The sequence below is a fragment of the Oryctolagus cuniculus genome, chromosome 20 (assembly GCF_964237555.1).
Source record: "Oryctolagus cuniculus chromosome 20, mOryCun1.1, whole genome shotgun sequence".
In the NCBI taxonomy this organism is placed as follows: Eukaryota; Metazoa; Chordata; class Mammalia; order Lagomorpha; family Leporidae; genus Oryctolagus; species Oryctolagus cuniculus.
In genome coordinates, this window is record NC_091451.1 from 7,201,135 (window position 1) to 7,207,734 (window position 6,600).

The window sequence follows — 6,600 nt, forward strand, 5'->3', positions numbered from 1 at the left end:
TGCCCCAGGCAGACTTTGCATAGAATATTCCAGAAGAAATTCCATCGGGCCACACTGAACTTGCTAGCCACATGAGAGAACTCTGCAAGATCAGGGCAAGAAGAAGGGGCGGGGAGGAGAGCTGATGTGTGTGAAAAAGCCCCGATAGCCGGCGCCGCGGCTCACTAGGCTAATCCTCCGCCTAGCGGCGCCGGCACACCGGGTTCTAGTCCCGGTCGGGGCGCCGGATTCTGTCCCGGTTGCCCCTCTTCCAGGCCAGCTCTCTGCTGTGGCCAGGGAGTGCAGTGGAGGATGGCCCAGGTGCTTGGGCCCTGCACCCCATGGGAGACCAGGAAAAGCACCTGGCTCCTGCCATCGGATCAGCGCGGTGCGCCGGCCGCAGCGCGCCGGCCGCGGCGGCCATTGGAGAGTGAACCAACGGCAAAGGAAGACCTTTCTCTCTGTCTCTCTCTCTCACTGTCCACTCTGCCTGTCAAAAAAAAAAAAAAAAAAAAAAAAAAAAAAAAAAAAAAAAGAAAAAGCCCGACAACTGAAACTCTTTGTGAAGGCAATGTTTACCTCTGAGACTGCCAAAATAACGGAGAAATGTATTTACAGAGGAGTGTTTCTTCTGTGCGTTTTAGGATGCACTTTTTTTTTTTTTTCTGCTGGAGAATACTTGTTTAAGGAAAAAAATATTTCTTAAAGGAAATCACAACACTGCATTTTGATGTTTCCTCTCTAGGAGAACATAATTATCATCTCAGAAAAACTGAAAGATAGGAACACTCTAAGTCCCCTCACCTCAATCCAATATTGTTGGCATTTCCCACAAGTACTTTACCTATCTTTTTATATATGCACACGTCCTGCCTTGCCCACCCTGAAACCATTTGAAAGTAAACTGTAGGGGGTAGCTCTGTGGCATAGTGGGTAAAGTCACCACCTCCAGTGCTGGCATCCGATAGGGTTGCTGGTTCGAGTACTGGCTGCTCCACTTCCAAACCAGTTCTCTGCTATGGCCTGGGAAAGCAGTAGAGGATGACCCAAGTCCTTGGGCTCCTGCACCCTCATGGGAGACCCGGAAGAAGCTCCTGGCTCCTGGCTTCGGATCGGCGCAGCTCCGGCCGTTGTGGCCATTTGGGGAGTGAGCCAGTGGATGAAAGGTCTCTCTCTCTCTCTGCTTTTCAGATAAATAAATAAATCTTTTTTTTTTAAAGAAAGAAAGCAAACTGTAGGCATGGTGACATTTTACCAATAAATATTTTCACAGCATCTCCTAAGAATGAGGGCATTATTTTATACAACCACAGAGATGTTATACTCATGAAAAGTAGCATTTATTTCCTAATATCTTATGAACTATCTCATATTAAAATGTCCTCAATTTCCTGCAAAGTATCTTTAATAGCTTCTTGATTTTTTCATTTATTTTGAGAAATCTGGATCTAATGAGGTTGAAACATAACATTTCGTATGAAGCGGTCTTTTAGACATTTTTCTTTCTTTTTAAAAAGGTTACTTGAGAGGCAGAGAGAGAAAGAGAGAACTACCTGATCAGCTGGTTCACTCCTCAAACGCCTACAGTGGTTGGGGTTGATTAGGACCAAACTGGGAGCCAGGATTCAGAGACTCCATCCGGGTCTCCCACGTAGGTGGCAAGGACCCCATTATTTGAGCCATCACCTCTGGCTCCCAGGCCCTGCATTGGCAGGAAGCTAAAGGCAGGAGCCGGAGGCTGGTAGCATATGCAGGCACCCTGACGTGAGACGTGGGTGTCGTGCTCATCAGGCTAACTGCCCCCTCTTCTCATCACCTTTCTTTCTCTCCTCTTTATCTTGAGTTCAGGCAAGTTTTCTTGGAGAATGTATCGCATGCTGGAACCAGTGGTGATTCTTTGGATAATGGAGAGTTAAAAAGAAAAACCCTAAGAAGTTGATTTGGCAAATTAGTCAAGAGATGGTGATCAAAGTGAGGTCAGATGAACATAGAAACCCCTGGAGATTCAGATTAGACAGGAGGAATTTGGCAGGAAACATACAATATTTTGGAATCATAATGTTGCCAAGTTTACTGGTTTCTAAATATTCTAAAATTTTTAAAATGGGAACTAATTTCTTTAACAGGTCATCATTCCTCAGTGGCTATGTTTAGCAAATGATTGGGAATGTCGGTTTAGGGCTTGGAAGGGAGATTATGGTTAAAAGAAGTACAATTATCTGCCAGATAGTGTGGATGGGAATTTGTGGGGACAAAGAACTTGACCTTTTTGAAATATATGTATAAATTCACATGGCTTTTTTTTTGGAAAAATATGCATAAAAAGTCAAAAGTGAGAAAAATTGTCATCTTGTGATAATGGTTTGTTTTATTGTGCTTGAAACTCATTCCTGTTCAAACCTGAAACTTTATATGATTACGTGTGTGTGAATATGAGCATGTGTGTGTGAGTGTGCAGTATATACACAACTTTATATCTGAACAACCACAACATTGTTGTTATAATTACCAGTAATCTCTCTCTTTTATAGCAGGTGTTTTATGTTGAAGGGAAAGGCTGGAGGGTTTGTAGATGATGTTGACAATATTCAAATAATCTCTTTATTTTCCTTTTTTCACTTATCCAAGGAATTAAGCACCTACAGTGTGTGAAGTGATCCACTAGGGGCATGTCTGTGCCCTAACCACTCAGATACATTCAATGTTCTCTTCTTTGCAACTTAAAAATGTATTTATTTATTTATTTGAAAGGCAGAGAGACACTCAGACAGCAAGCTCCCCTGTGTTGCTTCACTCCCCAAACACCTACAGCAACCCCCAAGTACAGCTAAAGCCAGGAGCCAGTAACTCAGTCCAGGCCTCCATGTGAATAGCAATAATCCACTACTGCTGCCTCCCAGGGTGGCACATTAGCGGGAAGCTAAAGTCAGAGCAGAGCCATGTGTTAAACCCAGGCCCTCCAGTAGGGGGTGTAGGTATCATAACCAGTGTCTTTTTTTTTTTTTTTTTTTTTTTTTTGACAGGCAGAGTGGACAGTGAGAGAGAGAGACAGAGAGGAAGGTCTTCATTTTGCCATTGGTTCACCCTCCAATGGCCGCCACGGCTGGCGCGCTGCAGCCGGCGCACCGGGCTGATCCGATGGCAGGAGCCAGGTGCTTTTCCTGGTCTCCCATGGGGTGCAGGGCCCAAGCACTTGGGCCATCCTCCACTGCACTCCTGGGCCACAGCAGAGAGTTGGCCTGGAAGCGGGGCAACCAGGAGAGAATCCGGCACCCTGACCAGGACTAGAACCCGGTGTGCCGGCGCCGCAAGGCGGAGGATTAGCCTAGTGAGCCGTGGGGCCGGCCTTAACCAGTGTCTTAACCACTAGATCAGTGCCTGCCCATGCACTACCCTCATTGCTGTGTCTCATGAACCAGAGTAGCTAACATCAACAAGTCTGATCTCATCTCGGGGCATTTTGTACTAGTTATTTTTTCCTGGGTGTAGGAAGTTGACCATAGCCAGAGAAAATGCACTCATGGAGATGGGATGTAACAGAAAGACAAAGAATGTGCATCAAGCATCTCTCCCACATGAGTAGAAGCAACGTTAGCAAAAGTCACTGATAGTTATTCGGTACTGACGCATATACTGGTGCCCTGGCTCACTTAATCCTCACAGATGCAATAGTTTTGTAATTATTCTCACTTTACAAGTATAGCTGTAGTTTAGAAGGTCTGAGTGAGTTTCCTAAGATCAAACCACCATTGAGTTACAAAGCTGAATGTCTAATTTGGGTTTATTTACTTCCAAAGCACATCATCTTGACTGTTCTACATGTATGTATCCAGTCCTTACGTGATTCTGCAACATACTTATAAGATGAAATCTTGCCAAAGTACAACTAGTTCCTTGCCCCCAAAACCAGGAAAAAAAATAATGGTTCAAGCACAGTATATCATAAGGAAAGTAGTTTTAATTTAGTTGAATAGCTGTTAATGTCACCCAGCATCTTAGCTGGGTTCACTAGTGAATTACGGAACTGGTAAATTTGTCTATGATGCAGGGGGCTCCAATAGAAAAGGAAACAAAGTTGCTAAGCTTTCGCGCTACAAGGCCGCTAAGCCTTTGCTGGAGTTTGCCGCACTTCCGCATCCCAGTGACTCAGCGTTTCCAACAATCCAAGATGGCCCCCGGGGGAGGTACCTAGCCTGACAGGAGACCTCCGTACTGGTGAGCGGTATGTGTCCTCGGCTGTGATTGGCCCTTGAGGGCGTGCCCGGCTGGTGTCCTGCCTTACCTTTCAGCTGGTTGGCTCGGTTCCCTTGTGCCCTGGACAGCCCCTTTTCTGCGTCTATAGAAGCTCTTCCCCTCCCAATAAAGTTGAGAACCCGCCAGTGCCCTGGGCGTTGACTGGTCTCCCGGCTCTGGTGTGGTTCCTTTGCCGCCGACACTCATCATCCCGCTTGGCCCCCGACCTCTCCAGGCTGGCCCTGAGGAGCTGTATCGGACCTGCTGCCCCGTGACGAGCAGCACTATGCTTATTCCTAAACATGGTCTAATATCTACTCTAAAGGACCCATAAAACCAGAGGGAAAAGGTAGGGATAGATACAAATAATTGTTGGACTAAAGAGAGAGTCAACAAATAAAAATAGCTAGACAGTAAAAGCATTGTGCTCTTGTAAACTTTCATTAATTTATTGAAAATATATTTATTGAGTGCCAGATATTTTTCAAAATGCTGGCCATATGGCCTCTTGTCTTAATAGACAATGATAAAGCAATGTGTGTATGCATATGTGTGTGTGTGTGTATGCCTCTGTGTGTGCAATGTATCAATGAGAAATTCTGCAAAAAAATCAAGCAGGGTAAATGGAGAGCAATTCCTTTTATATAGTGTGGTTAGGGAAGAACTTGAACAGTACCATGGGTGTTGTGGGGGAGGTATACATGCTAGGAAGTGGCAACAGCAGGATCAAAATCACTAAAGGGGAAATTTTCTTTCAAGGAATGGCACAGACCAAAATGGGTAGAAGAGAGATAGTAGTTAAAGTGCATGTTAGAGGGTTTGAGTTACCAGTACATAAATTGTTAGATCACTGTATAGACAATGTGAGTTGTTAGGAAATAATTACAGAACTGTAATCTGAATTTCTAGGTGGGGAGAATAAGTGTAATTTTATTTAATGATTTTACAAAATAAGATATTTTTTATTTACTATATCTAAAATTCAAAAGCAATGACAAGAAACAACTAATTGAGAACAAGGGAAAGGTCTTGATTTGGTGCAGGAAAAAAAAATTTGAAAGACAAACAAATGTCCCAGAAATATTTTGGAGGGGGTGTGGGGCAATGCCATTTTCACTACTGATGTTGGTGAGACTGTTCCACAGAAGAACAATATTAAATCAAAGGGAAATAGAGAATATCTGTAGACATGCAAAAGTAATTCCAGATAATATAAAAAAGGGGATAATTTAAAAATAGTATGGGGGGAAAAACTAGAAATTGCAGAAGTCAGATGCATTGCTGACAATCTCAAAGGCTTTAAATGAGTGACTGGCTTTCTGCTTTCAGGCAGGATTCCGTGCGGATCATGAGAATTTTCCTCTTTATCTCGGTCCGTCTTGGATGCCTGTGTGAATTACAGCTGATGGTAAAAAAAATTTAACTGTGGTTCACTTTCCTGTGACTACTTGTAGATGTCCCTGCAAAAATTTCCCCACCACTGGCCTGTCCCCTCCCCAACACTGTTTTTCTGGAAGAGTGAAGGAAACAATCCTTAGAAACACCCACTAGTGTTCCCAGGGATTGAAAGGAGGGGGGAAAGGTGGAGAAGGAAGATGATTTTTGTTGTATAGATCATATCTGTGCAACCATCCCCCAGGGAGGTCCAGGTTGAGTCAGCTTGGTAGAGTAGAAAGAATTCTGGGGCAGTCGCCACGATCTCAGTGCGACTCCCATGACTATTGTTGTCTGGCAAAGGAGATTTTTGCAGATGATTAATTAAGGTTATTCATCAGGTGTCCTTAAGACAGAGAGATCATCTGGGGGTAACCTAGCTTCATCACAGAGTCCACGTGATAGGCAGAATTTTCTCCAGTTGGTGGGAGAGGAGGAATCAGAGATTTGAGCATGATAGGAGCTTGATGGGAAGGGAGTTCTCCATGCTGGGTTTTGAAGAAGGAAGGCACCATGTGTTAAGGACTGGCAGTGGCCTCTGGAAGCCAGGAATGATCTTTGGCTGCCAGCCAGCAAGGACAGTACTGTGTTTGTCAGCACTACAACCAAAAGGAACCGACGACCCCAAAATGAAGAAAGTATTTGAAAGCGTAACTAGGTTTTTTTTTTTTTTTTTTTTTTTTTTTTTTGACAGGCAGAGTGGACAGTGAGAGAGAGAGACAGAGAGAAAGGTCTTCCTTTTACCGTTGGTTCACCCTCCAATGGCCGCTGTGGCCGGTGTACTGTGTTGATCCGAAGCCAGGAGCCAGGTGCTTCCTCCTGGTCTCCCATGCGGGTGCAGGGCCTAAGGACTTGGGCCATCCTCCCCTGCACTCCCGGGCCACAGCAGAGAGCTGGACTGGAAGAGGGGCAACTGGGACAGAATCCAGTGCCCCGACCAGGACTAGAACCCTG

At 44.7% G+C, this 6,600-nt stretch overlaps 1 protein-coding gene and 1 long non-coding RNA gene across 2 annotated transcripts in view; one reads left to right on the plus strand and one right to left on the minus strand.

Moving 5' to 3' along the window:
- RHOJ (ras homolog family member J) overlaps positions 1 to 6,600 on the minus strand; it is a 93,868-nt gene that overhangs the window by 56,431 nt on the left and 30,837 nt on the right. The window lies entirely within an intron of this gene.
- LOC138847189 (uncharacterized) overlaps positions 3,968 to 6,600 on the plus strand; it is a 3,735-nt gene continuing 1,102 nt past the window's right edge. The window contains exons 1-2 of the long non-coding RNA XR_011384839.1: positions 3,968 to 4,561; positions 5,542 to 6,600. The exon at positions 5,542 to 6,600 is cut by the window's right edge and continues 1,102 nt beyond it. This is a non-coding gene — a long non-coding RNA (uncharacterized lncRNA). The remainder of the gene's footprint in view (positions 4,562 to 5,541) is intronic.